The following is a 19620-nucleotide window of genomic DNA, read 5'->3' on the forward strand; positions in this document are numbered from 1 at the left end:
ACAATGGGTCTTAGTGATCATGTTATCTCTTTCTGGGGACACGCACTTCTAACCGCGGTACTAACACTAAACCGTGCTCCATCAAAAGCTATAAAAAAGACTCCATACGAATTATGGACGAAGAAACCTATTTCTAACAAACTTCACCCCAAATCTGACAAGGTTTTCTTTGTGGGCTACCCAAAAGAAACCAAAGGGTATCACTTCTTCAACAAATCCAAGAACAAAGTGTTTGTTGCTCGTGATGGTACCTTTTTGCAGAAGGAACACCTTTCCAACATGACAAGTGGGAGGAAAATCGAACTCGATGAAGTTCGAAAGGACAAGAAAAAAAATCAAATTGAAATTCAAAGTGCTCAAACAGAATCTATTGACGTTAGTCAAAATGTGCAAAGTCAAACCGATAATGCAAATGCTCAGTCCGTTACCCTACAAAGGTCGTAGAGGCCAAGGTCTCAACCTGATAGGTATCTTGGTGTCGTATTAACCGAGAATTAGGACATCCTTGTAGTGGATGGAGACGAACTAGCAGCATACAAGCAAGTGATGGCGAGCTCCGACTCTGCTAAATGGCAAGAAGCCATAAGATCTGAAATAGATTTCATGTTTGAAAATCAAGTATGGGACTTGGTTGACTTACCCGAAGGTTACACACCTATCGGATGTAAGTGGATTTTCAAATTGAAAACCGACAAAGATGGAAATGTATTCATTTACAAAGATAGACTGGTAGCAAAAGGTTACAGGAAAATTCACGGTGTAGATTATAATGAAACCTTTTCTGCTGTCGCAATGCTTAATTCCGTTCGGATCATCCTAGCGATTACTGCATATTACAATTATGAAATATGGCAGATGGACGTCAAAACCGCCTTCCTCAATGGAATTTTGGAAGAAACTATGTATATGACATAGCCTGAAGGTTTTATCGACCAAACAATGCTGGGAAGGTATACAAGCTTAAAAAGTCCATTTATGGGCTAAAGCAAGCTAGAAGAAGTTGGATTATGCGATTCGATGAAGCCATCAGTAAGTTTAGTTTTATCAAGAATCTAGATGAGTCTTGTGTTTACAAGAAGGTCAGTAGGAGTGACATCGCCTTCCTGGTCTTATATGTTGATGACATATTGCTCATTGGAAATAGTATTCCAATGCAGGAGTCTGTAAAAGCCTGGCCTGGAAAATTTTTTTCAATGAAAGACTTGGGAGAGGCTTAGTACATATTAGGCATCAAGATCTACAGGGATAGATCTAAGAGGATGATTGGATTGAGCCAAAGTACTTACATTGATAAGGTGCTGGCTCGAGACAACATGGAGGAGGCCAACAGAGGTCACCTACCTATGTCACATAGCATAACCCTAAGCAAGAATCAGTGTCTAAAGACACCTGATGAGCGGGAAAGGATGAATCAGACTCCATATGCTTTGCTTATTGGATTGATCATGTATGCCATGATATGTACTAGGCCAGATGTATCGTATGCCTTAAGTGCTACAAGCCGATACCAATCAGACCCAGGAGAGGCGCATTGGACTACGGCCAAGAATATCCTAAAGTACCTTAAAAGGAACAAGGATAAATTCCTGATATATGGTGGCTCAGATGAATTAGTTATTGAAGGTTACACCGACGCAAGCTTCCAAACAGACAGAGACGATTTCAAATCACAATCAGGATACGTATTCCGTCTAAATGGAGGAGCGTTTAGTTGGAAGAGTGCCAAGCAGAGCACAACTACAGATTCTACAACTGAAGTCGAATACTTGGCATCTGCTGAAGCGGCTAAGGAGGCTATTTGGATTCGTAAGTTCGTTGGTGAACTTGATGTTGTACCCTCCATCAAGGGTCTAATAGCCCTCTATTGTGACAACAACGGAGCTATTGCTCAGGCTAGAGAGCCAAGGGAATATCAGAGGGTGAAATCAGTATTTGTAAAGTTGGAACGGACGACAATGTAGCCAATCCACTTACTAAACCTCTACCTCAAGTGTAGCACAACAAGCACGTTAAGGCAATGGGAATCAAACACATTGGTGATTGGCTTTGATTTCCTTGTTTAGTGTTTTAATTAATTTTGAACATTTTAATGTAAAACACTATGATGAACCATTCAAATTTTTTAGAGTAATTTAATTTCATGCAATTTTATCACTCCGTTTGCTATTTACTTATGGTTTAGGATTAAATAATGAGTCCATTTGATTATGAGAATATTCAAAATAGGGTATCAAGACCAGTCTTGATTAGAAAACACCTATTAAGTGAACATTAAATATTATAATCGAAAATTATCCCTAATCAAGGTCATTTAAATGATGGACGATTAATGACCACTTGAGATTAGTGTGTAGTTTGATTTATAGCATCGTTTCTTGAGCGAGACTGTAAAAATGCATGGCCATGCTCGGATGGATTTTAGAAATCATTTGTTTATTGACAGTCGGACTCGGGATCGAGAAACACTTCTGGACATAATAAGGATGACGAATAAATCTTAACTTGTAGTTCATGAAGAGACATTAAGCGACATAGGAAAAGGCTATACATTAAAAGCACACTTGTCCGGAAGGACAAGTGGGAGATTGATAGGAATGGTGTCCTTCGAACAAGTGTATTATTCCGATAGAGGGTTCGGAATTATTAGAAAGCTAATTATTCAGTGAGGTCAAGTGATCGGAATGCCTAGGTGGAGGCTGCTTCGATCAGTGATATTAATGTATAAATAATATTGCAGTTTAATCTTGACTAAACCCTTCGGGTCACACCCAACCAACAAAAGGACAGACACGACAAATTAATCCAAAAGGAATTAATAAGTCACTCGATTATTGTGAACAAAGACATCGGATTCCGAGCTTAAAGCGTCGGAACCAAATCTTAAAAAAATGAATGGTCGTGCTCAGATGGATTTTAAGAAATCATCTGCTTATTGACAGTCGAACTTGGATTTCGAGAAACAGTTCTAGACGTAATACGGATGACGAATAATCTTACCTTATAGTTCATGAAGAGACATTAAGTGACAAAGGAAATAGGCTATACACAAAAAGCGCACTTTTCTAGAAGGACGAGTGGGAGAATGATAGGAATGGTGTCCTTCGAACAAGTGTATTATTCCGATAGTGGGTTCAAAATTATTAGAAAGCTTATTATTCAGTGAGGTCAAGTGATCGGAATGCCTAGTTTGAGGCCGCTTTCAATCAGAAATATTAATGTATAATTAATATTACTGCTTAATCTCGACTAAACCCTTCGGGTCACACCCAAGCAACTAACGATCCGACACGGCGAATTAATCCGAAAGGAATTAATGAGTCGCTCGAGTATTATGAACATTGACGTCGGATATCGAGCTAGGAGCGTCGAAACCGAGCGTCGCGAGTTAAGTCGAATTAATAATAAAACGACGAGACAGTAAAAATCAATTAATCAACAAATTACCAAAATACCCCTATCATCGGAATGCCCCGAGAAAAATCGAGTGCTAGTGGCAATGGTGCTAGCATGCGCACAACACCAAGCCAAGAGTGCTGGGTGCGCATGGCTAGCAGGTAACTGGCGCATCGCTAGCAATGATAGCAGCACCAGCCACGCACAAGCAGCAGCAGCCCGCATTGCGTGAGTGGCTTGATGTGCGCATGTGCAGGCTGGTGCAAGGCCAGCACGCTACTACTGGTGCGCCAAGAAAGCAGCGCCCAGCAATAGCCCACTAGCAAGCGTGGCATGCTTGCTGGGCCGCGCATGCTTACGACCAGCCAGCAGCCCAGCCAAGGGGCCAGGCGCCAGCAAGGCAACCTTGGCGCCCAAGGCTAGGTGCGCCACTTGGTGTTGTGTGGTTGGCTTCGGGTGAGAGTGAGTGTGGCGGTTTGGGGAAGCTTGGGGAGGAAGGAAATGGTCCCCTCCCCTTGTGGTCCTCACCTATCCCCTCCCTCCTTGTTGCAACTTGTTGTAATTATTCCTTTGCTATATTTCTTTTTTTTTTTTAGAATTAAAAATAAAATGGAAAAATGATTTTTACCAACTCTCCCACATTAATGGAAGAGTGGAATGTTTTCTTGGAATTCTCTATAATTACCCATGTATTGGGACTTGAGAATTCCACTTGAGTTGGAACTCAAAAAGGTATCTTCATAATAGTGAGAAAACCTTTAAGTTCATATAAAACTCGAGTAGTTGTTTTTGGTCCGAACTCGGCTAAACTCCGAGTTAGAGACCGTTCGGGTCGTTGTTGCGGGTGGACTATCGTTAGAGGTTTACACGCTTGCAAGACTCGGCTTTCGAAGTAAGAGCTCGTTGGAACGAGCGACATACGCATCAAGAGTAAGATGATCTTTTAACTTTATCTTGTTATTTATGTCTTTTAGTTATATTAATTGTGAGCGGGTCTTGGGGTCGTGTTTTGTTCCGCGGAAAGTCGGACTTTCCGAAACCCAACATAGGATAGTAAATGCGGACTGCGATCCGTTATGTATTTTTGTAAATCTAAATATGATCTGCGAACCGTTTCTTATTTTTGTACCTTAATATTTATATTAGTCCTAGTCGTAATTACTAGTAGTTGCATAATTGATGGTTTTGTCTTGAAGATGGCGTTTCTTAGAAGACGAAGCCATGAAGTTGCAATGAAGACCCTTGAAGACTTGAAGACTCAAGGGGTCATGCTAGTTGCCAAATGCATCTTTTACTTATGTTTTCTATATAATTGTGATTATATATGAATGATATGTTAGATGCATGTTTAGGATTTCAAATGTTTTGATGTTTAAGTAAGTTTACTTAAATCAACCAACATAGAAACCCTAAGTCCATATAATATTGAGTCAAATTTGCCATTCCAAGATAACACTTACTGAACTAATGTGCATAGTGATGGGCTATGCCAAAGCAACGCATCACTATTTCCCTAGGAATGTAAGGTATACTAGGTATACATGTTGATTTTGGTTAAACTCAAAGATATCCGTAAGAGTCCTTAGATGTCGTGGCAATGAAGATAAACGTCATGGAAGCATTAGATTCGACGCTTTATCGAACCAAGAATAGCTTAGACCTATTAGCAATTAGATTGCTTACATTAAAATATTAAGTGTTAAGACAAGCCAAAGCATGCTTAATCACTTTTTTATTTATGGGATCTTGGAATCGTTTTATTCTCGCCTAAAAGGGACAATTCTAATACGTGCATAAAACACTTAATAAGATTGAAAGTTTGCATGTATGCTTTAAATTTCAAACTTATTATTCTATTATCTTGATAAATGGTTGTACTTTGCACTTATATATGTAGAATTCTGAATCAAATTGTATTGTTTTCAATGATTGGTACAAGGAAATATTTTGAGAATGGTTCTCAAAGAAAGGAAAAACATTTCTAAAATACTTCTCATAAATGACTTTTATAACTAAGTCCGAAAGGACAGTTATATATCATGTATTCAAAATACTATGTAGTTTTGATAAACATGAAGTATTGAGTTGAAAACTCAAATTGTCAATAGTTGACAACCAACATACCTTCGCTTCATACACTAATTATGCACCTATTATAACTTTATAATCATCCTTAAAATGGCTTAATATTGCAGTAGATTAATGATGCTACAATACACATAATCCCATATTAATATGCCATAATTAATCAAGGTTTAAAGATTTAAAAATTTTCGTCAAAAATGAAAAACCCCTCGAAATTAGCATTTTTGGGTGGATTTTGGCTTCTGGACAACCTTCAAAGTGGATCAAAACCAATTTAGAACGTCAACTCCACCCAAAATTCACTAGTCTAGGTCAAAATCGGAGTTCATATTCAAAAATTAGTGTAAAACGAGGTTAAAATTAGGGGTGAAACTAATTTGGTTTAAAACCAAACTAAATCGCAAACCAAACCGAATTAGAAATATGGTTCGGTTATTTTTCTAATGTGGTTCGATTAGGTTTGTACAATCCAAAAACCGAATTAGAGTGGTTCGGTTTGGTTTGAGAAATTGAAAAACCGAAACCAAACCGAATGTTTTTTTTGTTGTAATGTTGAACAATTTTTTTTTTTTTTTTTTTTGGATGAAGTGTTGAATTTTTTTTTTTTTTTTTTCAGGTTGGCCTTGTAACTTTGAATTAAAACTTTATTCCTATTATTCTACAGCTATGTTGATGAATTAAAAAAAAAAAAAAGGACATTGCTCGCCTTATCTACTTAATAATGTATGTAGAAGTAATATGATGGTTAAACGTGGAAAATATATTTTAGTCACTTCCGATCTTAGTATTAGTATACATACTTTTAAAAGAAATCTCGGTTTTAGTATATAGTTATTGATGATGATTGATTTTCACTTATTTTTTATAAAAAAAATTAAGACAAAAGAAATTGATAAAAATAAAATAGCATAGTTTGGTTAATATGGTTTGGAAGCCCACAAAGTTGCAGATTAAGACACAAATAAACAAGGCCTAAAAAATTCTTTGTGGTTCTTTTTTTTTTTCAAAACCGATATTTATATGGTTTGGTTTGGTTTCAAAAGTAAAGTAGTGCGGTGTGGTTTGTAAAATTCAAAAACCGAATTAGAGTGATTCAGTTTCGGTTTGGGCTATAAACCAAACCGAAAATCGAACTTTCACCCCTAGTTAAACCTAATTAAAACGAGCTTCTAATCTAATTTGCAAGAAAATCTAGAAATTTAAATCCATTTAAATCACCTTAATTAATTATTAGTTACAATAAATAAAGGAGCCCGGCTCCGATACCGCTGTTGGGTTTCGAGATGTCCGACACCATGCGAAACAAAACCCTCCCAAAATCCGCACACAAATTATAGTAACTAAACAAGCATATTAATTAATAATCACATAATTAATTAACTAAGAGAGAGAGAAAGAGGAAAGACGGTTATACCTTTGACGCGTACTTCGCTCTTTCCGAGCTATTACTTGAAAGTGTTAAAGCTCCGCAAACGCGCAAGCCTCCAACGGCTCTCGCCCTCGAGACCCACCCCGAACAGCCCTACCCCGAAGCTTAGTCAGGGCTAGACCAAGAAAGACTAGAGTATTACAAAGTTAAAGGTTTTCTCACCTATTGGGAGATGTCTTATTGAGTTCAACTCAAGTGAATAATCCCATCTCCTAAAGTTGGTATTTATAGGCAAAGGCTCCCAAAAACATCAATCATCTTTCCATGTGGGAGAAATGATAGAGTGTGAAAAGTAAGAAACTAATTTAATTCTAAATTAAATAAAATAGCAAGACAAATAATAAAACAACACTTAACACACACATGGGAGTGGTTAGGTGAGGACCACAAGGAGGACCACATGGTCTCCTTGATCCCTAAGTAAAAACCTCCACCAATCATAAGCATGACCGGTTAATGCTTGGGCAACAAGGCTTGCCAAGATGGCAGCCTTGTGCCTCGGCTAGGCCTGCCAGCCGCAGTAAGCCCATGCAGGCATTTGTTCCCTGCTGGCTGGTGGGCTAGGTCGGTGCGCACGAGCACGCTAGCACGCTAGCAGCTTGCTGATGCTACTAGTGCGAGCTCGCTAGCAGGCTTGCAGTAGCACCACTCCCACCCCGCAAGCATGCTCGCACAACATGCCTCGCATGGCTAGCATGCACAACATGCTTGGCTGACTATCAGGCCATGCAAAGGGCAAGCATGCACAGCCCCGCATCACTCGGCCAACTTGCTGCTCGGCCCGTGCAAGGGCTTGTGAGGCCATTTCATGCCCAGCCTCGTATGCCCCGGCCAGCACCATGCTGAGCCGATGCGAGGGCTTGAGCTGCGGTTTGGCTTTGCCTCCACTAAAGTGGTGCGGCAAGGCCTTGTGTTAGCTTAATATGTCGTGTTGTTTAATTATTTTACGTCTCATTGATTCCTAGAATGGTCTTGACGATAGACGCTCGGCTTCGACGCTCTAAGCTTGGAATCTGACATATTTGTTCGTAATAACTCTATTAACTAATTTAATCCTTCAGACTAATTTGTCGTCTCAGATCGATTACTCAATTTGGTGTGACCTGAAGGGTTCAATCAAGATTAAGTTGTAATATTAATTATGCATTAATATTACTGATCGGAAGCGGCCTCCAGCTAAGCATTCCGATTACTTGACCTCACTGAATAATTAGCTTTCTAATAATTCCAAACCCTCTATTAGAATAATACACTTGTTCGAAGGACAGTATTTCTTTCACTATTAAAACCCCAACATGCCCCCACATAATTGAAAAGAAAATTAAAGAACAAGAAATTGAGCATTGGATATATAGTTTTACAAGTACCAACGTCTTGTGGACTTCAATTGATACCCAATACTTATAGTTGTATTCTATAGTCATGTCGGTGGACTCCACCTTGAACCTTTCATGAAGTTTGTAAAACACAATTGCATACTAAACTTTTCTCAAATCAAAGGTAATCTAGCAAAATTTAAAATGCCTGACATTTGTCTGGATTTTTCATAATGCTCTAGAAGTCCTAGCCTTTGGAACCTTATAGGGGGTTGGGCGTAACCCCCACATTCACATATGTAAGTTCTTCAAGTTTGTACTTCCACAAACCACTTTTATTAAATCTATGAACTTATTAAGATCAGTGTTCTTTAACTCAGCCTCATACACATAGCAGTAAGAAATACCACATCTCTTTATTAATAGGAATGGTCGTGATACTATACTTGATCTCTTTTGTGACTTCGTTTGACCCATTGAACTTAGACATTTCTAAGATGGGTATCAATCACATTTCATTCCTCATAGTCTTAAACTCATTCCTTGTGCTGACTCCAACACCAATTTTCTTACAAAGGCCTTTGTTAAGGAATCTCTAATATTCCTCTCACATTACGTGATCATATTTTTTTTATGATTAGTATCCTTGCCTCTAGCATGCATGTATACGTGCTTATTCCATTGTAAGCTACCTCAATTGTAACTTATAACTCACCAATAAATGTAACAAATGGAGTTGGTTCCCCACCTCCACCCCCCCCCCCCCAAACAATGGATGTCTACTAATAGATTTTGCAATAAGATTATTGCATAACGCTTTGAACTAAAACTTTTTAGTGGACTCATCATTATTAGTTACCTTGTAAACATTTTAAACCTGCACGTTTAATCCTAGCTTATTTTCATGGTACCATACAATGATCATTGGTGATCCCTCTATACAATCTCAACTTGCGCTTATAACATGATGAAAATATTCTCATTACATAAGAAACATTAAGTTAGAAGCAGATGATTCACAATCATAGTCAAACTAACAGATCACGAGAATAATCATGTATTGACTTCTCACACCATAATTTCGGTGTTCAATTCAGTTTAAATTATAAAGTTGTTTACATTTTATTATTCATTACAAGGATGCACACATAGAGAAAGTTCCTTTAATTTACTTTCATCAATTTCATAACTAAGTTGTACTATTAGTTTGCAATTTAACCTTTATTTGAACCATCATCAAAGACATAGAGGATAATAATGCAAACAAGACAAATGCCCGCACAAACTTAGTAAATGATTAAATATAATAAAGATAGTCAATCACCTGTCATATCAAGTTTCTTCCTCTTTACTTTCAATTGACTCATGAAAGTCAACATTACAGCGAATAGCTTTATTATGGTTAGACAAGATCAACTAACTTCCACAAATATGATAGGTCATAATAATGACTAAGATTCATATTGTTTCTCCAAACACTAGCATAAATAAAAGGATAGACAAGGTCTCTTCACATTATTTAGGATACTTATCCATCACTTCTTGGAGATGCCTCATGGCCTTTTCTAATCCTTCAACCTTTCTAATTAAGAAAGACAATTAGACTTGACTAGTTTGAACTTTAACTTTACTCCTCTCTAGTTGATCAACTCACCAACTTCACAAAAGAAAAGACATGAACCAAATTAAATTACATGAATCAAATTAAAAATTATCATATCATTGCAATGATGAGAGAAAATCTCAATGTGGCTCATAGAATTAATAAATTTGAAGAATAATACAATTCAAGTCATTCTCAAGTTAAAATTATGTCAAACACAATGCATTAATGACATATTTTGAAACCAAGTTAGCATACTCAACCCAAATCCCACATTAGGTCATTTAAATAGTATAAAAACTTATTCTAGAAAAATTAAAATCCTCATGAATAATTTGAATAAAAGATCACTTACAAAAATAAGTAAGCTAAACAATAATAGATTCATCATTTTCAACAATCACAACATTGCATAGTCTCAAAAAAGATTAACTACTAAGCACACCAAGGAACATCTCACCTTAATAGGCAGTCCTACACAACAAGTAATTTAGACATATTATCTTGAGACGAACGCATTAGCCAGCGTAATGAACTTAAAATATTGTTATCCCCCACACAGATAATTAACAAAACTTAAAGCACTTAAGACATTTCAAATAAAAAGGTTATCCCTTCCTTTTATTCTATCATGTATAGTTCTCCAACTTTTGTTGACCGTCCTAAATTGTCAAACTTTGGTTAAAATAACACTCTTATTATTGCTATATAAATTAAACAAAGAGAAGAAACGGTCTCACCTACAACATGACTTAAACAAATTAATTATCATCAAGTAGAATAAAACACATTTATAATTCTACTCTCCAAATTTAACATATAAACTAAGTCATCATGCATTAACACAAAAAATTCATCTAAGTCGTATACTTATAAGGTTTACAAACAAATAACTTAGTTTTGAACACATTCATCATATCCATTGCAAAGGTTACTTTAATTAGTTGTACACTCAACAATTGATAACATTTAACACAATAAGCAGGATTAGAAACAGCTCACAACTTGAAAAATCAACAAACAAAATTAAATAGTCACAAATAAAGAACTCTCAAGAGATTCACCCTTTCTCAACACACTCACTAAATAAAGTGAGTCAAACTAAACATACTCATTAGTCTTAAAATAAAACACAACGCACCCCCCACATAGCAAAGCAATACATCATAATAATTATGCATATAAGGGGCACATAATAAACATCAAAGTTTGATAAAAATAAAATTCGAGAGGAGGACTACCCTGCCATTGAGCACATTAGAGATGTGAATATTCTCCACAAGCAACACACCTTGCATAGCCACATAGTCTGTTATATGCGAGCATTCATATGAATCACACGTCCAACTTAGCTTACACGTTCAGAGCTATCCCAAAACAGACGAATCCACTCTTTCTATTTTCACAATGTTATCTCCTTAGGTTAAACAAGAATCTTGATAATAAAACATCATCGAAGGAGTATTGTTTTAATACCTCAACAGTTAGAAATTAGATATATGAAAAAGAGAAAATACATGTTGTAGACACCCAAATGTATCTCTCCAAAACCAAACCCAGTGATGAATACCTTTCCTGTCATTTGATTATTGAAAAAAGCGAAAGTGTGAAAAGTCTAGTGATGAGGATGTTTTTATTAAAATATCTCTTCTTTCTGTTTTTGAAAATATTTCTTTTCTTACCCTATTTGTGAAAAACGTGCATTCCAGTTTAGTTTGGTCCATGATATGGGTCCAATAATAGTGTATTTGGATGGGGATTGATAAGACCTTTCCAACGATATATTATAAGCTCAATTCCGATGAATAATGAGGAAGTTATGGCCAAAATACTAAACTGGGCCCAAACCGGATTTTACCTACGTCCCAATGATCATGTGGAGAGTCCAAAGGTTTAATCCTATTTCTAAACTAATTAGGATTTAATTAGAAGATTCCATAAGTTTCTAAAAGATCTTAATTATCCTTTTTGAAAAGATAAAATCAAAGAGTTTGAAATTGAATAAAACTTTCCTTTTTTAAATCCTAATTCTATTCGAATTTAAAGATGTTCAAAGACAGTCAGATATTGTTTTCGTGCCTCATAATCTTTTTTCAAATGTTATATGGTTGGATAGATCTTGAAATTAACTTTCCAGCGATATATTATAATATTAATTCCGAGTTATAACAAAAAAGATATGAAAGAAATACGAAACTCTATCCAAAACTGACACCGTCCCACTATTTCGGCCATATCTTTTTATCTATTTTAATCTTATTTCAATTGGGTTGGAAAGTAGACTTCAAGAGCTTTCCAACGACATATTATATGACTTATTTGGACTTCTGGATCAAAAGTTATGATAAAAACAAAATCTGCAAAAACTACTCACCGACGAGTTTTATTTCGATTCGAATTCGGATTCTTTTCTTATTCTTCGACTCTCTTTTTTTCCTATAAATAGAGGTCATATCTCCCTTTTTTGCAATCATCTACAATCAACTAACAATCATCATCTCTCTCTAAAAGCTAGAAGCTTTCCTTCTCTCTCTATTTTTTTTCTAAACCTTCCCTCAAACACAATTCCGCCTTCACAAGATCTAGACACACCTAGCCCAATTCGAAGTTGCCTTCGCCCTAGACGTGAAAGCTTTGATATTTTTCAGGGTTTGGTCCCAAATCTCTATTTCCATTATTTAATTTAATTGTTCGATTTATTATTTTCCTTGAAGTTACTAACGTGTGTATTTTGTTATTAGAAAGAGATACGAGGCATCCAAGTAAGTACTTTAATTGTTTTATTGATATTTTGATATAGAAATCATGTTTAGGTTGATTCCTAATACCATGTTAGAATGCTTTTCCTAAGCTAGTATCATGTTTAGGGTAATTTCTAATATCAATTATGATTTCTATGATGCTTCCTATTTTCTTTCCTCATATCATGTTAGTATCATGTTAAGGTTAAAGCTTTGATTTTTATTGTTTAGTGATATGCTAGGGTTTGTTATTAATCTTGTTAGTATCATGCCTAGGATCTTGCTATTAATATTATGCTTTAACATGATTATTTTTGTTATAACTATTTGGATTATTATTATGATTATTATGATTGATTATCATGTTGCTTGATGTTTATATATTATTGTTATTGCTTGAACACACCTTTTACGCATGTTTAAAGGGAATTTGTACTTGTAATCACGCTTAATAAGATGATTAATAATCTTGTTTGGGTTAATTTGATTATAATTCAAGTGATCACCGATAATAGATTTGTTTGTGCATTAAATTCAACCAACATAGATAAACAGGTTTAGGGTAAACCTATTGTTGCATGTTAGTCAGAAAGCGCACATGAATACGAGAAGAATGAAGTAGAGGCCTATTACTGGGGCAGGTTCAATCTCTTTTAGGTTGGATTTGTACCTTCATCCCCGAACTTCCAGTCTTGGTTCCAGACCTATTGGAGTTGACGATCTCATGGATCGTTAAGGGGTGTAACCTTCACCTCGTGAACGGTTTACAAGTTCCTAAAACTTGTTGGCGACTCTTTTGCTCTAGCTTCCTTCCCTTTGGACTCCACCATGCTTAAGTGTATGATCACAGTGGGGCTCAAGTGTAGGATGGCTTGAAATATCCCCTACACATGTTAACATCCTTTATTAACAAATTTTGTTAATATAAGGGTGCCAATGTCAATTCCATATGTAATTTAGGGGTAGCAATGTAATTTGAATGATTTTAGAAGTTGACAGTCATTAACAGATCTATTACAAAAGTTAGAAAGTGAAAACAAAGGGTCCTCTCTCCTTCACCAGACTGAATTTTCACTCTCCACCCCCAAGATGAATTTTCTCTCTCCTCATGTTAACTCTATAAATCCATTGTTGAAAATCTTCTTTCACGACAAACACTAGTTCCCTATAGGGTTAACTATTCTCTTCATTTTATAATTTTTACTTAGGGTTTTCTTAAAATTCAGTGCCGCCGCCGTTGAGGCATTAATAGATACGAGAAGGTGATTAAGAAATTAAAGCTGAATTTACAAAGATTTCACATTCGCCACCTAGAGCAGTCAAAAGCTGACCTGACTCGAATTACCGACCCGAACCCGATTATTATCCGACCTGTCTGAACCCAAAAAAATGGTGACCCGAACCCGACCTAAAACCAACCCTAAACCCGATTTAACCAGAGTATTTGAAGAACCCGAACATGAACCGACCTAGAGATGACCCCACTCGAATGTAACCCGTAAATTATTGACCAGAACCGAAATTGACCCAAACCCGTTTTAACTTGTCAAAACCCAAATTTAAACTGACCTATTCCTAACCCAACCCAAATTTAACCCGACCTATTCCTAACCCGACCCAAATTTAACCCGACCTGTTACTAACCCGACCCGAAATTCAACCCGACCTGTTACAAACCCGACCCGAAATCAACCCGACCTGTTATTGACCCGACCAAAAATTCAACCCGACTTGTTATTGACTCAACTTAAATTTTACCCGACCTATTACTAACTCGATCCAAAATTTAACCCGATTTGTTACTAACCCGACCCTAAATCAACACAACTTGTTATTGACCCAACCTAAATTCAACCCTAATTGTTTCTAACCCGATTTCAAATCACCTTAAATTCAATTTAGACCACCTTATTATTATCGATCAAAGTATTTTGTCCAGGGAGGCCAAGTCGGTCCATGCCAGATTGCCAGCACGAGAAAGAAGTATCATCCCCAAATTTAAGAGTACTTAAATATAGTATATATTTGTTGTATGGTCAAAGGAGAAAATTATCTTCCTAAATTATAGGCTATAGTTCCCTAGTATGTAGCCATATATATTGTTATATAGTCAAAGGAAACATTTAGCTTGATAAAAATGATAATTATCTGTTTATATTTATCTAGAGTTTAGCCCCAATTTTAAGAGTTAAACATGACCCGACTTGAAAATAACCCGACCTGATTGTAACCCGCAAATTATTGACTTGAACCGATCCCGACCTGAAACCGAGAATGACCCGACTTGAAAATGACCCGACCTGATTATAACTCGTAAATTATTGACTTGAATCGAACCTGACTCAAACTCGAGAATGACCCGACCTGATTCTAACCCGTAAATTATTGACTTGAACTGAACTCGACTCGAACCCGAGAATTAACCTAACCCGTTTTAACCCGTGAAAACCCGAATTAAACCCGACCTATTATTCACCTGACCCGAATGTGACCCGACCTGTTATTAACCTGACCTAAAACCGGCCTAAACCCGATAAGATATATGACCCGACGTAACCCGACTCAAGCATGACCCAACCCGAACCCGACCCGCATAGGTTACGGCATTAACTCGAGTTGACCCGACCCACTCTTACCCGAACCAAACCCGACCCGTTTACCCGAATTGACAACTCTACTGCCACCATGGATAGTTACAACTGTATGGGAAGGTGATTAAGAAATAAAAGCTAAAGAAACATGGTCAACTCTCATGGAATCCATGAATTGAATATGAAGAAGACCATTTTCTCGCTGCTCTGAAAGCACTTTTACTTTTTTCCTTTGTTGAAATCGGTGAACTTATGGCAAACGGCGTTAAGTTATGAGAGTTAAAATTCCACATCATCAAAACAATATTAAAACTAAAATTTCAAAGCTACTATTTTCAACTCTGCCACTATATTAACAAGATATGTTAATATCCTATATTAACCGCCACTAGCTTTATGAAAAATTCCAACTAAACACTCACATTATTGATGACGCAACATCTCGATCACTACTTCCAATATTATAATCCAATGGAAATGCAAGTGCCATTATACAATTCTATAGTATCATTGCAAAGTCCCTCGTCTAATATACAGCGGAGTGGTGATATTATAATTAGAGTAATCTAATCAAAGGTCTTTGATAATAACATAGGAAGATACAACAAATAATGATCTCAAATTCTTCAAATCAATCGAATAATCCAAGGCAACAACAAAAATACACTTCTAAACTGTAGGAAAAAAAAATTATAACAAACAAATTATAACATGCTTATCTAGATTAACCAATCAATGGCACCACAAAGTTATTATTGTAAAATAGAGTATATACATACTTCATTTATGTCATGACTCATAAGCTAATTCAATTGCAATATACAAATTTATGTACGCACAACATACATTCCTGTTAAAGTCAGAGTGTGAACTTCATCTTCTGCAACAGTGGTAGAAGAATCTAGAGAGAAAATAAGGAAGAAGATGATTGCAGAGAGAGAAAGAGAGATTATTATTATGATTAAGGAATTATTACATTAGCTAGAGAGGGTATATACACACGAGTTTGTTGTGATCATAATAACTTTCATAACAAACTTTTCTAGTCCTAACAGAATTGGTGACTAGATAGAAGGTTGTTTTTGCTGACGTGGCTTCTCTTGCTGAGCTGGAGAGCTAGATATTCCAACACACCCCTCCCCCTCCTCAAACTTGGGACTGGTGCAACCATACCAAGTTTGCATAGTAACTCTTGTTGATGCTGAATTTAGAGATGCTTGGTAAATACATCAGCTAGCTGCTGATCAGTTGGGATATAGCTCAATTCAATGAGTCCTTCAAGGACTTTATCCCTTGTAAAATGGCAATCCACCTCTATGTGTTTAGTTTTTTCCTGGAAAACTCGATTTCTAGCAATATGAATTGCAGAATGATTGTCATAAAAGAGCTTGACAGGCTTTAGTTTCGACACACCAAATTCTTCAAGAATTCTGATAACCCAAGCTACCTCACTTGCAGCATGAGACATTGCCCTGTATTCTGCCTCTGTTGAACTTTTAGAGGAGGTGCTTTGTTTCTTTGACTTCTAGGAAATTGGTAAATTACCAAGTAGAAGAATATAGCCAGTGACTTATTTCCTTGATTCTGGACAAGCTGCCCAATCAGAGTCATTAAATGCCTGTAGAGTTAATTGATTAGTAGCTCTTAGCAAAATTCCTTAACCAATTGTTCCTGTAACATATATTGGAGTATGCTGGAGAGCTTGAACATGTGGTAACCTTGGGGAATGCATGAATTGACTGAGGTTCTGTACAGCAAAAGAAATATCAGGTCTAGTGTTGGTGAGAAAATTTAACTTGCCCACATAACACCTATAAAGAGCTGGATTGTCATAAAGATCACCTGATTAATGTAAAGCTTAAGAGTAGATGGAAAAGGAGAATTTTCTGAGATGTCAAATTCACACTCTTCAACTAATTCCTTTGTGAATTTCCTCTGAGATAGAACATAACCATTGTCACATTTGCAGACTTCAATGCCAAAGAAGTAGTTTAACTGTCCCAAGTCTTTGATGCTAAAGGTTTGATGAAGATGTGCCTTTAGATCTGAAATTATGAGTTCATTAGAACTTGTGATGATAATATCCTCAACATATACAACAGCTATGGTGATATCTTTACCCTTCCTCTATATAAAGAGAGAATTGTCATTTTTGGTCTGAGTAAAACCTTGAAACTTGAATTCTTCAATCAATCTTGCAAACCATTGTCTTTAGGCTTGCTTTAAGCCATATAAAGACATCTTCAATCTACAAACATGACCTTTAGGAGCTGATACACCTTCTAGTATTTTCATGTAGACTTCTTCATAAAGAGAACCGTGTAGAAAAGCATTATTTACATCAAGCTGAAACAGGTTCTAATTGTTTCTTGCTGCTAAAGAGATCAAACACCTTATAGTTGTCATTTTTACATTTAGAGAGAAGGTCTTATCATAATCAATCCCATAATCTGAGTAAACCCTTTGGCCACCAACCTAGCTTTGTATCTTTCAATACTCCCTTCAGATTTTCTTTTGATTCTGTAAACGCATTTGCAACCTATAGCCTTCTTACCCTTAGGAAGTAAAATAATATCCCATGTGTTGTTTTGTTTAAGAGCCAATAACTCTTTATCCATGGCTGCAACCCAAGATGAATCTGAAGCAGCCTCTGAGTAAAATGTAAGTTTAATATTAAGTCTGGGACAAGCAGATTGTGATTTGTTCTAATTTGGGAAGAGAATCAAATTATACCAGATTGCACCAATATTCTAAGCTTGTATTGCAATGATAATCAGAAAATGAGAGGGTGTTCTGGTTGACTGTCTGAGAGGAATAGCAGGATTATTATCAGTAGAAATAGAGGGAGAAGCTTGAGGTAATTATTGAGAAGAATTAGAAAGATTAGCAGAACTAATGGAATTATTAGTGGAAGAAAGATTATTAGAAGATGAGAAAACATCTGGAAGATCAGAACAAGGAACTGAAGAAGTGAAAATGGGAAGGAAGAATTTATTTGTGTAAGCTTGGTTAGGATTAGATGAGAAATGGAAACGAAATTGTTTTTCATAGAATACAACATCTCTAGAAATGATGATTTTTTTTGGAGCTAAATCTAAGACTTCGTAAGCCTTTTGATTTGGTGGATATCCAAGAAATACACAAGGTGTAGCTCTAGGTTAGTTTAGATCTTTGAACTTTTGAAGTAGAGATGTAACATAAGCAACCAAACACTTTGAGATGATTGAGAACGGGAGCAGAATTATACAGTCTCTCATAAGGTGTCTTAAAACCAATGTTTTTCAATGGAATCCTATTAATCAGAAAAGCAGCAGCAAGAATGCAGTCACCCCAAAAACGATTTGGAACTCTTGATTGAATGAACAAGGCTCTCCTAGTTTCTAGAAGATGCTTGTGTTTCCTCTCCACAACACCATTTTATTATGGAGTGTCAATACATGATTTCTGCTGAACAACACCATGATGTAACATTAGTTGCTTCATACTACCTTCAGTAAGGTTAGGTGCATTATCTGATCTAACAGTTAAAATTTTTGCAGAAAATTGAGTCTCAACATAAGAAAAAAACTGAGACATTAGAGCAACAGAATCTGATTTATTTTTCATAATTAGATGCACCCAAGTTATTCTAGTGTAATCAACTAAAATTATTAAGAACTAATTACAACCATTATGTGTAACATGTACATAAGGTCCCCAAACATTAATATGCAAAAGCTCAAATGGCTTACTAGACTTTATACAACTAGTAGGAAAAGAAAACCTAGATTGTTTAGCTAATGGACAAATTTGACACAAACTTTCAGCTTGACAACCTTGAACATCAGTCCCTTTCATAGACTTGATCTTATTAAAAGACATATGTCCTAATCTAAGATGCCATAGTTTGGCTTCTTCAACTGCAGTTAAACTATGACCTTGTATATCAACAACACAATTATTTGAACTCAAAAAATCTTCATTCAAACTGTAGAGTCCTCTGTCCAGTTTACTAAGCACAGTTGGCTTAGTCAAAGAAGGGCCATGGATCAAACATTTATCATTAGTAAATGATACTAACATGAAATGTCTTTACATAACTTTGATATAGAAATCAAGTTGAAATGAAATCCTGGCACATGTAACACATTATAAAGTGTTATACCTGAGTTTAAAACAACCATTCCTGTATGTTCAACCTTTAGTTTCTTTCTATCAGGTATAGTTATAAAACAATCTGGTTTGCTCAACTTATCATATGTTTTGAACATGCTAATATCAGCATACATATGATCAGAAGCTCCGCTGTCTAAGATCAATTTAGACATTAAAGAAGAAGCTAGGCAATAGTTACTTGCCAGATGAGAAGTTGCTGCTAGACCAAGGGAACTTGAACCTCCAGATAGTTCACCTTGTCCAGTAGCAGATTGTTTATCTAGATAATCATCACTTGTTTGTGCTGCTCTTGAGTAAATGTTAGATT

Source organism: Chenopodium album, chromosome 17, assembly GCF_948465745.1.
Source record: "Chenopodium album chromosome 17, dcCheAlbu1.1, whole genome shotgun sequence".
In the NCBI taxonomy this organism is placed as follows: domain Eukaryota; kingdom Viridiplantae; phylum Streptophyta; class Magnoliopsida; order Caryophyllales; family Amaranthaceae; genus Chenopodium; species Chenopodium album.